The sequence below is a fragment of the Giraffa tippelskirchi genome, chromosome 8 (genome assembly GCF_054371585.1).
Source record: "Giraffa tippelskirchi isolate mGirTip1 chromosome 8, T2T-mGirTip1v1.2.pri, whole genome shotgun sequence".
Taxonomy (NCBI): domain Eukaryota; kingdom Metazoa; phylum Chordata; class Mammalia; order Artiodactyla; family Giraffidae; genus Giraffa; species Giraffa tippelskirchi.
The window spans coordinates 153,196,865-153,213,794 of NC_137282.1; the positions used below are offsets into that span (position 1 = coordinate 153,196,865).

Genomic DNA, 16,930 nt, shown 5'->3' on the forward strand with positions numbered 1-16,930 from the left:
CTTTTCCTATTTGGAACCAGTCTGTTTTTCCATGTCCAGTTCTAACTGTTGCTTCCTGACCTGCATACAGGTTTCTCAAGAGACTAGGATTAGAGACTAGGTTTCTCAAGAGACTAGGATTAGAAGGCCAAGAAAAGCGTGGGCCATGTGAGTGACAGCTCAGTCCTTACACATGCATAACAGTTCTTGCCTCCTGGAATTGTTGTGCTGAACAAATGTAGGCAAATCACCTATTACAATGCCTGGCACTTAGTAGGTGTTCAATAAACTGTAGGGTTGGTTTTTGTGTTTAAGTTAAATAATGCCCTCTAGTCATAGTTTACAAAGGACCTTTAGAACATTTGTACATTTGAGTCTCACAATAACTTTGTGAGACAGGAGGGAACTCTTAATACCGTATTGCTCATGAGGAAAATGGTGCCCAGAGAGTTTTAAAGAATTGTCCAAAGTCAGTTGGACAATTGGATAAACAGATAAATGGAAATCTTGGACTTGAAAGTGACACAATTAGATTCTAGCTTTGAGAGGTCTTTCCACTGTGCCAACTGCACCAATCTTTTGTATAACTTCATGCTTTAGTCTTTTTCAGGTGTACTTCATTTCTGGTTGATTCCAATAGTTATGAATCATATTGAGTAAACAGCTCTGATAATTTGGAACTAAGGTGACCTGTGTATGAGTGGATATGTTTCTACTTTGGGAGAAAATAGTGAAAGTAATAAGAGACACGTAACCCTGATATTATTTAAAAAGAGAATCCTTCTTCTAATTCTATGCTAAACATAAATAGTATTCTACTATTTTACATTTGGTAAATTGCAGATAAAATAAACTACTTCTAGCATTTAGTGCAGATAGATAATAGTGTTACATAACCTAAAATAGAAAATGATAAAAGAACATTCCTCAAAAGGGAAAAAAAGTATCTTTTTCACGTTCTGATTCTCCAGTGTTAGGGTATATGGGCCTAATTTGTTCCTGTACTTTCACTGAAGACTTCTGAAAAGTCTCCTCATAAGGCTCTATTTTTACGGAGAGCTAAAAACAAATTAAAAAGTGAAACCTTTTCAAGGGAGAATTTTCTGTGTGCTTGGTCATAGTCTAATTTTTGCCCCAAAGATGGCTTTTTTCCAGGCCTGTTTAGCTGTTGGAACAAACCTGGAGGCCTCAGTCACAGACATTTATTTTGTCTAATAAAAACATTGTGGAATTTGCATAACATATTTCAATACCCAGGAGGTTTTCACTTATTTCCACTTATTTATTTATTTATTTAATCCTATTTTTGGAGGACAAAAAAAAAATGTTATAAAAACCAGAAGATAGCACCAGGGAGGCCTAGGTTGGAATCATTTTGTCTAGTGGTCTTTGGTACATATGCCGAGGAACAAATGTGCCCAGTCCTTCTTGGCATCTGGGGCACCATGAACTCTTTTCAAAGTTGAGAGACTCAGAAATCTGTGGTTCCTGGTGGGAAAAATATGATTTGGCTCCCATAGCTTTTCCTTCCCCGGGAGTAGTGGTTTAATTAATGATGTTGGAAAACTAGGCTAAACACAGACACTATTGCAGTAGGAGGTAGGAACAGCATCAAGGCCCAACCTCGAGTTGTGGGCGTTGGGCCAGTAGGAACGCAAGAGAAAAATGGTGCCATCTGCCCATCTTCTTCTGGAATTGCTACAGCCAGGTGACTAACTGTGGGGTGTGGGTGCTTCTGCTTCTCTCAGACATTAAGATTGGTTACCAGTGCTCCTCCTCCACCTTTTGTTGCATCACAAAACATTGCAAACAAATATTTGGGTAAGGACATCAGGGAGCCTTAATGCAGTCCTTAGGCCACAGGTGTTGGTTCAAAGACCTCAGTATGCTCCCTCCTGTTTGCATTGGCCAAGGATATCAATTTACCTCTCTAACCCATTCATGGTGCAGTGAAATCATCTTCAAATTTGGGTCCCAAGAAGGAAGGAAGGGAGAATAGAAGAATATATACACTTCTACCTAAAATGCAAGTGGATATTGGGAATACTATCAATTAATACCCTTTGTTGCCATTTTTTAGTTATCCCTTTCAACTTAAAATATAGTGCAAATCTAGGCTTGAAGTTCAAGAAGGGAGACACAAAACTGCCACTGAGTACTCAATCAGTGGAAATACCGTACGTGGTAATGACAGTCTAAGTTCTAGTTTTCAACTTTGTATATCTGGACATTTGAGTTTTTTCAGTGTGCCCAGATTCAGGAGGTCTGGTTCTCATTAACCAACCTCAGAAGAGACTGATGCATAAATAATAATATCAATGTAAAAGGTTGTAATAGAAGCTATTCAATCCCTGGGTCAAAAAGATCCCCTGGAGAAGGAAATGGCAACCTACTCCAGTATTCTTGCCTGGGAAATCCCACGGATAGAGGAGCCTGGCAGGCTACAGTCCATGGGATTGCAAAAGAGTTGGACAAGACTTAGTGACTAAACAACAATAGAAGCTATTCCTTTCTTATGGCTAAAAATTTAAAGTTTATCATCAAGATCACCTCCTTTTCAATATCAAAAAATCCATTTAGAACCAAAAAGCTGTTTGGGGAGCACAGAGTCAGAACAAAAGGGGGTGGCTGGATATCCTTTAGAGAACTTTATTTAGGTCGTGGGAAAGCCTGGTGAACAAGCCATCCTTGGTTTACCTTGGAGTACCCTCTCTAGTGATCATGATGCTTATGAATCCCAGATCCAGTGGTTCGGTCCTTGGATAATACTAGATAACACAATGCTTACACTCTAACTTTCCCTTTTAGAAACCCTAAGCAGGCCAGCCTGTATGGTATAATATGACTGATCAACTTAGAAAAATCACATTCTATTCACATGGTGTTGAAGTTATGTGCTTCATTGTACTTCATGTACTTGAAGTACCAGTGTACTTCAAATAGTGTTGGTGGTTTTTCAGATATTCTTTCCTAAGTGACTCTTACAGTCGGTCTCACCAGTTTTATATGAACTCTTAGTGTTGCCAAGCTTGTGTTTTCAAGTTCAGGGGGCACTTCACTTTACTTTTTGAGCTTCCTCTGATGATAAATGGTGAGAAAAAATAATGAGATCTATGTTCGTCTTAACATATGTGGGTCAGTGCTTTCTAATAAAACTTGAAACAGTTAAAAAAAAATCAGCTATAATTGTAGATCCTTAATTCAGTTCAACTAGGGAAAAGACTAGCTTTGAATTAACCAAAGTATTTAATCACAGCTTTTGTTTTTTAAAGGTCTGATTTAATGAAAAGTACTCTGAATTGGAATGAGATCTCTATTCTATTTCCCTCCTCCATTCACATTGGCCAAGATCATTAACCTCTCCAGGTCTCAGTTTCCTCATCTGTAAAATGAAAGTATTGAGCTCACTTGCCTCTAGGGACCCTACCAGTTCAGTATTTACTTTCTTTAATGTGTATCTCTGTAGCCCTCAAGCAAAAGCATTGCCGTTTGCAGGCGAGGAAGAGTAGCTTGCAGTAGTTAAATGGTCCCGCCCCAGTGAAACACAATTTTCAATCCCTGAAACTCCACTGATGACAACAACAGGAAGCATTAAATTCCAAAACTAGCTCTGTGTTAACCTTCTAGAATAAACAAAAACTTTTTTGGCTTAATTTTTGTGGTATATTTTTGCATAAAAATATTGCATAAAATACTGTTATTAACCTTTGAATGGAAATGATGCAATAGTAACACAGCAGGTTTGAGCATTCCAACCCCAAGAGAACCTGCATTTCTCTACCACACTATTCATGGTTTCGGGTGGATGGTATGTACTTGTCTTTGGTCTCTGACATTTTTCATTTAGCAAATCTTCAAGACTGAGTTTTTCCATAAGTAGAAGACAGAGCATATCCTTGATCATAAAGAGATGGAGAGGCAATAAAAGCTGGCAAGCCAGTTAAAACACTAATACTGCCTCATGCCCCTAAGAAAAATTACCAAAGGGCAAGTACACTGTTGTTTAGCCGCTAAGTCATGTCTGGCTTTTTTGCAACCCCATGGACTGTAGCCCACCAGGTTCCTCTGTCTATGGGATTTCCCAGGGAAGAATACTGGAGTGGATTGCCATTTCCTTCTCCATGGGATCTTCCCAACCCAGAGATAGAACCTGAATCTCCTGCCTTGACAGGTGGGTTCTTTACCACTGAGCCACCTGGGAAGCCCCTAAGTACATTGTAGCATGCATTAAAATATTTTACATTTTTGAACCCAAACAAGATGCAAAATAGATTATTTTAAAATTAATTTTGCCAGTGAAATGTGATAAATGCTTGAATAAGTGATTGTTCTATACTCTTTATTATCTTGCCAAATCCTCAGAACAATAAGAATTATTGTCTCTATTTAACAGGTGAGAAAACTGAGGCACAGAGAAGATAAATAATTTGCCCAAGATCATGTAGTTAGTAAGTGGAAGAACTAGGGTTTAAGCCAGGCAATTGAATCCCAGAATTTATGACTTTAAACTTTATATTATGTTATCCCCGATTAAATAAGCAAAATGAACAATGATATGTTCATATGACCAAATATTTTGCAATATTTGCAACTAATAAACAATTAAAAGTAAGAAGAGTTACTTTTGTGGGGAAATATATAACATATTATTTTGTGGATAAATAAAGAAACTATGGATAGCATAACATAATTCTATTAACAAGTATTTTTCATGTATCTAACACATATACATTATAGGCATAGAATATATACCTTCACAATTTAACTGATTATCAGTGGGTAGTAGAATTATCGGTGATTTTATAGTCTACTTAAGAATTTTTCTGTATTTTTCAGATTTTCTAAAACTTTTGAACTTAAAAACTTAAAAAGCTGTATTTGAACTTTCAGTTTCTAGTCCAACCTGTGAAGAACTTGCAAACTATCACTTCTGTCCTTGCAGTAAGAAAAAAGGAGCACAAACTAAAATTCAATTACCCATCAGAGAACTCAGCAGAGCAAAACTGCCGCCTTCAAACTGGAGAGACAAACAGGCAGATACAGAGAATCACAGCTTCTGTAGAGTAGAAGCCCATGACTGGAGCCAATATCTATATGAACACTTAAAAACTGTGATTGATAAATTGCTAGAGGCTCAGTCTTTCCTAGCTGTTGTTGAGCTTTCCAGGTGGCTCAGTGGTAAAGAATCTGCCTGCCAATGCAGGAGATGTGAGTTCAATCCCTGGGTTGGGAAGATTCCCTGGAGGAAGCCCACGGCAACCCACTCCAGTATTCTTGCCTGGAGAATCCCATGGACAGAGGAGCCTGGCGGCCCACAGTTCATGGGATTGCAAAAGAGTTGGACATGAATTAGCAAGTAAACAACAACAAGCAACAACAATCTATCCTAGCTTGAGAACTAAAAATTCTCAAGCTAGGATAGGGGCCCCCACCCTTTCCTGAGTTTTATCTCCAGGAGTCCTACCAGATTCCCACTGTGAAAAGGGAAGGAAAAAAAAAAAATCCTTACATGCTTCCAGCAGGGTTTGCGAGGGTAAGTAAACATTTTGAAATCTGCCCAGAGCATCCAGTTCCTTTATTAAAGCCTAGTCTCAAGGGACATTATTTAACCAAGTGTTACTGACTGAGGTTTTACCAGATAATAACACACCCAAGGGGAGGGAAATACCCAACTCCAGTCCTGTCTAGCCTTTGACATGGGGGAACGGAAATACCCACTTAGGCTCACTGGAGGACTGAGACCTGTAATAACAGGACCAGAGAACACGTTCCATCCCCCCACATCTCACCACCACCACAGTCAGGGCCCCTGCACAATAACAGGGGATTAAAGTAAGAAGACTGCAAGCCTCAGAGTCTATTTAAGTAGTCTCTAGGAAAACCCCCAAACAACAGAGGAGACAAAAATAAGGAGATCAGAGGAAGCTGCACCCTCTGACACCAGAGCTATCACAAGGAGTGAGCAAAGCCTAACTCCCAGCCAAACAAACACAAAACCTCACGTTACAGTCGTATCTACCTCCATTCCTTTCACCCCACACATCATGTCTGGCTTTCAACAAAAAATTACAAGGTATAGTAAAAGGCAAAAAACAAGGTCTGAAGAGACAAAGCAAACAACACAACCAGACTCAGATATGACAGAAATTTGAGAATGTCCAGACCAGAGATTTAAAAATAACTTTGACTAACATGGTAAGGGCTTCAGTGGAAAAGGTAGACAGCATGCAAGAACAAATGGGTAATGTAAGCAGCTAAGAAAGAATCAAAAGGAAATTCTAGAAATCAAAAATACCCTAATAAGAGGACTTCCCTTGTGGTCCAGGGGTTAAGAATCTGCATTTCCAATGCAGGGGGCATGGGTTCGATCCCTGGTCCGGGGACTAAGATCGCACAAGCTGCATGGGAGACCAAAAAAAAAAACAAAAAAAAAATGCCCTAACAAAAATGAAGAATGACCATGGCTTTGAAGGGCTCATCAGTAAATTAGACATGGCCACGAAAATAATCAGTGAGCTTGAAGATATTGCAATAAATGCTTTCAAAGCCGAATTGAAAAGAGGAAAAAAGAAAAAGACAGAACAGACTATCCAAGAACTGTGGAACAACTACAAAAGATATACCATACATATAAGGGGAATCCAGAAGGAGAATAAGGAGAGAAAATAAGTGAAGAAATATTTGGAGTAGTAATGGCTGAGAATTTTCCAACATTAATAAGAGATATGAAACCACAGATCTAGGAAACTTGGAAAACACTAAGATAAATACCCCCAAATCTACACTCTTTCATATCATAGTCAAACTTCAGAAAATCAAACACAAAGAGAAACTCTAGAAAGAAGCTTGAGATGAAAACAAAACAACATCAAAGATCACCCTACCTACAGAGAAACACAGCAAGAATTATACTTCTCTTCAAAAGTCATGCTATGAAGAAAAGAATGGAGAGAAATGTGTAAAGTGTTGATAGAAAAATCCAACAACTTAGAATTCTGTGTCCAATAAAATGATCCTTCAAAAGTGAAGTCTTTCTCAGACAAACAAAAATTAAGGCAATGTGTCACAAGTAGACCTACTTTGCAAGAAACATTAAAAGGAATTCTTCAGAAAAAAAAAAGGAAAATCATACAGATCAGAAACTCAGGTCTATATAGAGAAAGGAAGAGCATTAGAGAAAGAATAAATGAAGTCAGCCAGGAACCATATTCACACAGAAGATGCAGGAAACCACGAGCCCAAAGTCACGTGCCAATCGGAGCTCCATGAATGCAGGCACACTCTGCCACAGGGTTTGCTTTAAGTGCCCTGCCTCAGAAGCTCCATCAGAAGCAGGAAAAAAAAAAAAAAAGACTTCTCTTCTCTTTAGTCAATTTCCTATCAGTTTCACTTAAGTAACCAAAATAGTCTAGCCCTTTGGCTACTTAGCAGCCTTCACATGATTAGACTTCCAAATAATAAGAACAGTAGCAACATCATTCATCTGCCTCTACTGTGCAACTATTGCAATTAAGATGATGATGTCCCTACCCTCTTCCCCAAAACAGAAGGTGCAAAATCCTATCCACTACCACATTCGTGTCTTGGAGATATTAATTCCACTTCTAGTTCAGCTGCAATCCCTCCTGGATATTTTATAATCTAAAAATTAAATTGCAAAGTTAACAACTGCCATCAAAACTGACAGATGTGTAACTAGACTGGCCAATAAAAAGAAAGAGAGAGAGAAAAGACCCAAACAACCACCAGCATTCCTTATATAAAATAGGAGAAGGAGAAAGGAGGAAAAGAATTGGTTTTATATGCTAACAAGTGTTGTGAGTTGAACTGTCCCCCCTAAAAGATATATCTGGGCTTCCCAGGTGGCGCTAGTGGTAAAGAACCTGCCTGCTAATGCAAGAGACATAATAAGACATGAGACTCAGGTTCAATCCCTGGGTCAGGAAGATTCCTTGGAGGAGGGCATGGCAACCCACTCCAGTATTCTTGCCTGGAGAATCCCCATGGACAGAGGAGCCTGGTGAGCTACAGTCCACAGGGTCACAAAGAGTCGGATACGACTGAAGTGACTTAACACACACGTGCAAAAAAAAAAAAAAGTATTTAAGTCCTAATCTCCCAACACCTGTAAATATGACCTTGTTTGGAAATACGATCTTTGCAGATATTTAGAGGAGGTCATACTGGATTAGGTGGCCCCTAACTCCAGTGACTGTGGTTCTTATAAGGAGAGAGAGTTTTGGAGACACATAGACACACCCAAAGTGAAGGAGGCCCTGTGACAACAAAGGCAGAGACTGGAGCGATGCAGCTACAAACCAAGGAAAGCTGAGGGTTGCAGGCAACCAGCAGAAGCTGGATGAGAGAAGAGCCTTCAAAGAGAGCATGGCTCTGCAATCACCTTGGTTTCAGATTTCTAGCCTTCAAAAACTGGGGAAAGATTGTTTCTGTCTTGAGGAAAAAAAGTTGAATTTGCTTTATAATTTTTAAAAAGCCCTCCTCCTGATCCACAGGGGGTTTATAGTAGGAGCCAGTATGTGCTTGAACATCTGGATCCCCTTATCTGGTTTATCGAAGTTAGAGCCTGTTTAACAAGGACTGAATTGTGCTTTTCTCCCTCTAATATGCTGTAATCTGGCTTGGTATTAGTTCACTCTTCAAATACATGTTTAATTTTCCAGTAAATTCTTAGCCACTGTAGTGTTTAGTAATTTAAATGAAAAGATTAAAATGGTTAAGAGCATTCAATTCTGTCTATGCTTCTAAAACCACTAATTTATTTTTATCTGAACCACTCATTTTATCTAATTTTTTGCCTGTCTAATTCTCACCTGTATCAGAGTTCCGGTAGGAAACAAGTGATACCCTAACATCAGGGGAATGAATCTGAGGACATGTGAGCAAAGCATGTGGGAAGAACAAGCGACTGACTAACCCTGGGACCAGTGATCTCAGAGCCATCACTACCCCTAGGGCCAAAGGGACAGATGACATTTAAATGGAAGAAAGTCGCTCGGTTGTGTCTGACTCTCTGCAACCTTGTGGAATTCTCCAGGCCAGAATACTGGAGTGGGTAGCCATTCCCTTCTCCAGGGGATCTTCCCAACCCAGGGATTGATCTGGGGTCTCTTGCACTACAGCTGGATTCTTTACCAGCTGAGCTACCAGGGAAGTCCTTAAATGGAAAAACATGTCTTTAAACAAATATTTGGGTTTTTGTCCAAAATGTGGACCATTTTTTCAAGTCTTTATTGAATTTGTTACAATATTGCCTCAGTTTTATGTTTTGGTTTTTGGCCAGGAGGCCTGTGGGATCTCAGCTCCCAACCAGGGATCAAAGGCACACCCCCTGCACTGGGAGGAGAAGTCTTAACCCCCGAACTGCCAGGGAAGTCCCTAAAACAAAAATTGGCTTCTACCACGTGGTAGAATGTAGGGTGCTAGATGCAGGAAATTGAGTAATACACACTCCCCTCCCTCCTCTTGGGACTCTACAAGCAGGTGGGAGACAGAAACACTCAATGGATGACTCCACAAATAAATATCACAGAAGCGATTAAGTTCCATGAATTAAAAGATTGAATGAAAAAGATTTCAGTAGGGGACTGGAACCTGATTCCCACCGGTCAGGGAAGGCGTTCCTGAGCAAGTGATGTTACAGCTGCAATCTGCAGGATGCAGAGATTTCAGTTGCAAGAGTGGGCAGGGAGGGACGCCTGACACGGTGGGAACAGCGCCCCACAGTGACCTTGACCTTGGAAAGATTGTGGTGCATTAACATCTCCAAGAGAAGCCCAGTAGGGTTGAAGCTCACTCCCACGAAAGGGAGGGAGGGACAAAATAGTGCCAGGTCTTTAAGGCTGGATTGGGATTTGGAAACTCAGAGGGACAGAGAAAAGTGACAGGATGGCGCCGGGATCTGTCTTTATTTCTAAAAGATTCTCAGAGGCAAGGGCTGCCTTTTGCACATTTTCTAATCCTGCCCAGTATCCTTACATACAATCGGTGCTTAACACATTTGTTGAACTGTGTTTCAGTTCTCCAAGAAAGGTGTTTTAGAAATTGTGTTTAGCAGTGGAAAGTAACGGAGGGAGTGTTGAATGAAACTGGGGATGAAGCAATGGTTGCTTTCCTTCTAGAAATCTGTTTTCTCTGATTACCACGTGTCAGGGTCACATAAAATGGAAAAGATGCACCTGCTTAAAAGAACATAAAATCAGCATAAGGAAAATATTATTTCTCATGTATTACTGGTTAAACCATCCGCTAGGAAATCAGACTGCCTGAATTTGAATCCTGGTTTAATTACTACTACTTACTAGCTGTGGGTCCTTGGATAAGTTACTTAAAACCTCTGGGCCTCAGTTTTCTTATCTGCAAAAAGAGATTATAATACTACCTATTTCATCTCTCTGTTGTGAGGATTAAGTGAGAATACATGAGAAGCATGTCAAAGACTGCAGGCCCAGAGTTAAGGGCTCAATAATGTCACCTATTATTGCTGCTGCTGCTAAGTCGCTTCAGTCGTGTCTGACTCTGTGCAACCCCATAGATGGCAGCCCACCAGGCTCTCCCGTCCCTGGGATTCTCCAGGCAAGAACACTGGAGTGGGTTGCCATTTCCTTCTCCGCTGCTGCTACTGCTAAGTCGCTTTAGTCGTGTCCGACTCTGTGCGACCCCATAGACAGCAGCCCACCAGGCTCCTTCGTCCCTGGGATTCTCCAGGCAAGAATATTGGAGTGGGTTGCCATTTCCTTCTCTGCACCTATTATTAATTGCATACAAATTAATATATAAAAGGTTGCTTCCCCCAACCATAAAATAATTTGCTCTTTAAAATGTTCCCAATCCTTGATTCTTAACAGGGGCTGTTGGTTATGTATTCATAATAACATTATATAATGGCAAGATGACTTATACAGAAATGTTTAATGCATCAGGTTTTGCTGGCCTTGTTACACAGAAGAATAAGATCTCTCCCCAGTATTAAATTCTGATATATTCCAGATAATGCACTTTACGAAATGTTTAAAGCTGCTGCTGCTGCTGCTGCTAAGTCGCTTCAGTCGTGTCCGACTCTGTGCGACCCCATAGATGGCAGCCCACCAGGCTCCGCCGTCCCTGGGATTCTCCAGGCAAGAATACTGGAGTGGGTTGCCATTTCCTTCTCCAGTGCATGAAAGGGAAAAGTGAAAGTGAAGTCGCTCAGTCGTGTCCGACTCTTAGCGACCCCATGGACTGTAGCCTACCAGGCTCCTCCATCCATGGGATTTTCCAGGCAAGAGTACTGGAGTGGGCTGCCATTGCCTTCTCCGATGTTTAAAGCTAACAATGTATAAACTCATGGCATGTAATTTTCCTTGATTTCCAGATCATTAGAGGCATTATGAAACATGTCTGGGGTTTCCATGAAGGCATGGTCTTTTTTTTTTCTCCTCTTGCCCATCTCTCAACTTTCAGAGAGCTGTACATTTTAATACTGTTTCTTCCCCACTCCCCCCACCACATATACTCCTGAGTGAAAAATGCACATTAGGGCATGAACATCACACAAATTTATTACTGAAGCTTATGAAGGTTAGCTCAGTAGACAGGATGTTCATTCTCTCCCTCCTAGCTGCAAAACAGGACTCTTGATCTGTCAGTCTCATAAATCATTCCCCAACTAGTCCATGACAGACAAAAATCAAAGAACAGATTAGCACTGAACCAGTTACAGATTAGAAATCAGGTGACAGCAGGCCCCACTGTTCCTTGTAGACTGTCCCCCAAAGGGGTGTACTGCAGTGCATGGGTAAGCACGCCCCTACTTGTTGACAGAATTATTTTTAGAAAGTAATGCCTTCCCATTTTTAAAACCCAGAGTGAGGCAGTGGGATGTGTAGGTGCTAGTTCTCAGCCCTGGCTTCCAATCAAAGTCACCTGTGGAGCTTTTGAAACTCTGCAGATGCCAGGACCTCACTCCAGACTGGGAGAAGGCAGTGGCACCCCACTCCAGTACTCTTGCCTGGAAAATCCCATGGACGGAGGAGCCTAGTAGGCTACAGTCCATGGGGTCGCTAAGAGTCGGACACGACTGAGCGACTTCACTTTCACTTTTCCCTTTCATGCATAGGAGAAGGCAATGGCAACCCACTCCAGTGTTCTTGCCTGGAGAATCCCAGGGACAGCGGAGCCTGGTGGGCCGCCGTCTATGGGGTCGCACAGAGTCGGATACGACTGAAGCGACTTAGCAGCAGCAGCAGCAGCACTCCAGACTGATGGTTCTCAGCCTGGGCTGCACATGTGAATCTCCTGGGGAGTTTTTGAAAAGCTAAGATGCCTGCCAAGCTGCCCCCCACCCCGCCCAGACCAATTGCATCAGAGCCTCTGGGAGTAGGGCCTAATCAGTCCTCCAGGTGATTTGAATATATAGCCAGGCCTGAGAACCACTCCTCTAGATGGACTGAATTTGCTTATTCATTTCATGAATAAGGACTGGCTGCTCCTATGTGCCAGGCCTTGCTGGCAACATAGCACTTAAGAAAATAAACACTCCCTGATCTCTTGGACTTAGAAATCTGAGTCCAAATCTCCAGGAGTGGGGCCTAGGCATCTGAAATTTCTAAAAGCTGATCAGCCAAGATTAAGAACTGGGGAGCAGCAGGAAGGGCAAGGAGTCCAACAACTGTGTTTGAATCTTGGTTCCTCTGCTTATTGTCTGTTTGATCCGGTAAATTATGTAACTCTTCTAAGCCTCTGCTTCCTTATCTTTAAAATGATGAAAAGCAAATCTTCCACTCTAGGGCAGTTATGAGTTTTAAATGGAAAAAAAAAAAAAGTCGGTCAAAATCTTGGTGCAGTGGCTGGTACCTACCAGGCACCAAATAAATGTTCAGTTCAGTTCCATCGCTCAGTCGAGTCCGACTCTTTGGGACCCCATGGACTGAAGTATGCCAGAGTTAGTTTTCCTTTTTCCTCCTCCCTTTCATTTTTCCCATTGTCCTGAAAGCAATATATGTGCTAAGTATGTGTGATGTACAATTGAAATGTGGGCTTCCCTGGTGGCTCAGTGGTAAAGAATCTGCCTGCTAATTCAGGAGATGGGGGTTCCCCCAGGGTTCGATCCCTGGGTCAGAAAGATCCCTTGGAGAAGGAAATGGCAGCCCACTCTGGTATTCTTGCCTGGGGAATCCCATGGACAGAGGAGCCTGGTGGGCTATAACCCACCGGGTTGCAAAAAGAGTTGGACAGGACTTAGCAACTAAACAAAAACAATTGAAATACCAGACACTGGACCTGGCTTTCCAGGAGTTGTGTAATAAAGAGCAGCCACGTCATACCTAGGTGTGTGCTCCCAGCTGCTTTTATAGCTGCAGGGTTTCTGAATAGGGAGAAGTAATCACTGAGAAGCAGAAGTCAGAGGTATCCTAAAGAGGAAGAATTTAAGAGGAGGGTTTAAGAGCAGAGGAGGGTACTGCAGACTGAAGAAACAGCAGAGCAAGATAACTTCGAGATAATACCTGAAGGTAGGTCATGTTTAAAGACAATATTTACCTTTCAAACATTATTTGACATGTATCTATGCATGTCACTGGAAGTTCACAGTTCACGTATTGCTGAAGCCTGGCTTGGAGAATTTTGAGCATTGCTTTACTAGCATGTGAGATGAGTGCAATTGTGTGGTAGTTTGAGCATTCTTTGGCATTGCCTTTCTTTGGGATTGGAATGAAAATTGACCTTTTCCAGTCCTGTGGCCACTGCTGAGTTTTCCAAATGTGCTGGCATATCGAGTGCAGCACTTTCACAGCATCACCTTTGAGGATTTGAAATAGCTCAACTGGAATTCCATCACCTCCACTAGCTTTGTTTGTAGTGATGCTTTCTAAGGCCCACTTGACTTCACATTCCAGGATGTCTGGCTCTAGGTGAGTGATCACACCATCGTAATTATCTGGGCCGTGAAGATCTTTTTTGTACAGTTCTTCTGTGTATTCTTGCCACCTATTCTTAATATCTTCTGCTTCTGTTAGGTCCATACCATTTCTGTCCTTTATCGAGACTATCTTTGCATGAAATGTTCCTTTGGTATCTCTAATTTTCTTGAAGAGATCTCTAGTCTTTCCCATTCTGTTGTTTTCCTCTATTTCTTTGCACTGATCACTGAGGAAGGCGTTCTTATCTCTCCTTGCGATTCTTTGGAACTCTGCATTCAGATGGGAATATCTTTCCTTTTCTCCTTTGCTTTTCGCTTCTCTTCTCTTCCCAGCTATCTGTAAGGCCTCCTCAGACACCCATTTTGCTTTTTTGCATTTCTTTTCCATGGGGATTGTCTTGATCCCTGTCTCCTGTACAATGTCATGAACCTCTGTCCATAGTTCATCAGGCACTCTGTCTATCAGATCTAGTCCCTTAAATCTATTTGTCACTTCTACTGTATACTCATAAGGGATTTGATCTAGGTCATATCTGAATGGACTAGTAGTTTTCCCTACTTTCTTCAATTTAAGTCTGAATTTGGCAATAAGCAGTTCATGATCTGAGCCACAGTCTGCTCCCCATCTTCCAGATGTTCAAGCTGGTTTTAGAAAAGGCAGAGGAACCAGAGATCAAATTGCCAATATCCGCTGGATCATCAAAAAAGCAAGAGAGTTCCAGAAAAACATCTATTTCTGCTTTATTGACTATGCCAAAGCCTTTGACTGTGTGGATCACAATAAACTGTGGAAAATTCTGAAAGAGATGGGAATACCAGACCATCTGACCTGTCTCTTGAGAAACCTGTATGCAGGTCAGGAAGCAACAGTTAGAACTGGACATGGAACAACAGACTGGTTCCAAATAGGAAAAGGAGTACGTCAAGGCTGTATATTGTCACCCTGCTTATTTAACTTATATGCAGAGTACATCATGAGAAACACTGGGCTGGAAGAAACACAAGCTGGAATCAAGATTGCCAGGAGAAATATCAATAACCTCAGATATGCAGATGACACCACTCTTATGGCAGAAAGTGAAGAAGAACTAAAGAGCCTCTTGATGAAAGTGAAAGAGGAGAGTGAAAAAGTTGGCTTAAAGCTCAACGTTCAGAAAACTAAGATCATGGCATCTGGTCCCATCACTTCATGGGAAATAGATGGGGAAACAGTGGAAATAGTGTCAAACTTTATTTTTTGGGGCTCCAGAATCACTGCTGATGGTGATTGCAGCAATGAAATTAAAAGATGCTTACTCCTTGGAAGGAAGGTTATGGCCAACCTAGATAGCATATTTAAAAGCAGAGACATTACTTTGCCAACAAAAGTCCGTCTAGTCAAGGCTATGGTTTTTCCAGTGGTCATGTATGGATGTGAGAGTTGGACGGTGAAGAAAGCTGAGCGCTGCAGAATTGATGCTTTTGAACTGTGGTGTTGGAGAAGACTCTTGAGAGTCCCTTGGACTGCAAGGAGATCCAATCAATCCATCCTAAAAGAGATCAATCCTGGGTGTTCATTGGAAGGACTGATGTTGAAGCTGAAACTCCAATACTTTGGCCACCTCATGCGAAGGGTTGACTCATTGGAAAAGACCCTAATGCTGGGTAGGATTGGGGGCAGGAGGAGAAGGGGACGACAGAGGATGAGATGGTTGGGTGGCATCACCAACTCGATGGACATGGGTTTAGATAGACTCCGGGAGTTGGAGATGGACAGAGAGGCCTTGCGTGCTGCAATTCATGACTTTTTTCGCAAAAAGTCAGACACGACTGAGCGACTGAACTGAACTGATGCATGTCACTGATCAAGAAAGTGGAAGTTTACCTTGTTATCAGCGTGTGAAGAATAACGTATATGTTCTATGTGTTTATGAGCATGTATGAGTTTTACATTTTTAATGAGAAATGCATTTTATATGCATATTCCTGAGTATGTTATTCAGGAAAATGCTTCATGCCTCTCTCTCTTTACTTGCGTTCTCCTTGGGGGTATCAGCCCGCTTTATTAGAAATAACTCACTAGCCTCAGAAATAACGATGAATTTTCTCAGCACAAAGAACAAAGAACTGAATCAAGATGACATCATCCTCCTTGTAGTGAATTTTCATTCAGGTGAAAACATTTAAGTCCGGCTGGAGCTTTGTCCAGAATGGTTAGTCCCGGACCAATTGTAAACGGCCAAGAAAGTGAATTTGACTAAAAGCAAGCCAGGCTGGCGAGCAAGCGTGCACCTCGCAGCAACCACGACCCGCGGGGCAGCCGGGCATTCGGTTCCAGCCCTCCGCTGCAAGGCCTGGGCCTCCACGCAGGCTCGGTGGACCGAGGCTGACAGCGTAGCCCTCCTCTGCTGAGACTACCTGAATGACCTACTTTGAAAATGGTGTGAACTCGGCCGAGTGCCAAGGGATTGAGGGGCAAACAGGCCTGCCCAGAGGGCTTGCAGCAGAAGAGAGCAGGCTCCCTCTCTGGGGGTCCCTCCAGAAGCCGTGTGTATGGTTTTGTTTGGCGGGTGAGGGGTAGTTGCTTTTTTTTTTTTTTTCAAATTCCCAGGGCCTTGCCTGTTACAATTCATTTTTCTGCTCTCGGAGTACCGGCTATTGATTGGCTAGGCCAGCTGTTACATCAGAGAAAGGCAGCCAATCAGAGCAGGACTCTGCCTGTCTCCCTGCTGCAGACTGCTGAAGTTGTAACAAACAGGAACTCCAAATTCAGCCAGGCACTGCTCTTTCCAGGGCAAAGCCCGGAGGAACACAAGGACTCAGAGCTGAATCACAGAGCAGGGACCTCCTGAGGCCTCTATGCTGGCCCCTACGTGGAGCACTGGCAAAGCCTCCCTTTCACCCAGGTTGATTTTTCTCTGAGTGTCTGACTTTTAAAGCCAATATGGATGTCTGTGGGGTGTGGGAAAGGGAAAAACCAGGGGGCAAAAATGTTGGCAGTCACAAGATTCTGTACTTTAAGTGATGACTCTAGTTAATCCCTGTTTTCTTTACTTT

The 16,930-nt window shown here is 42.0% G+C and overlaps 1 protein-coding gene across 2 annotated transcripts in view; it reads left to right on the forward strand.

Moving 5' to 3' along the window:
* The first annotated feature begins 13,349 nt into the window (after window positions 1-13,349).
* ATXN1 (ataxin 1) overlaps window positions 13,350-16,930 on the forward strand; it is a 451,903-nt gene continuing 448,322 nt past the window's right edge. The window contains exon 1 of one of the 2 annotated variants that reach the window (XM_081518164.1): window positions 13,350-13,487. The gene's annotated coding sequence lies outside the window, so the exon portion shown is untranslated. The remainder of the gene's footprint in view (window positions 13,488-16,930) is intronic. The other variant, XM_081518155.1, reaches the window with a different exon arrangement.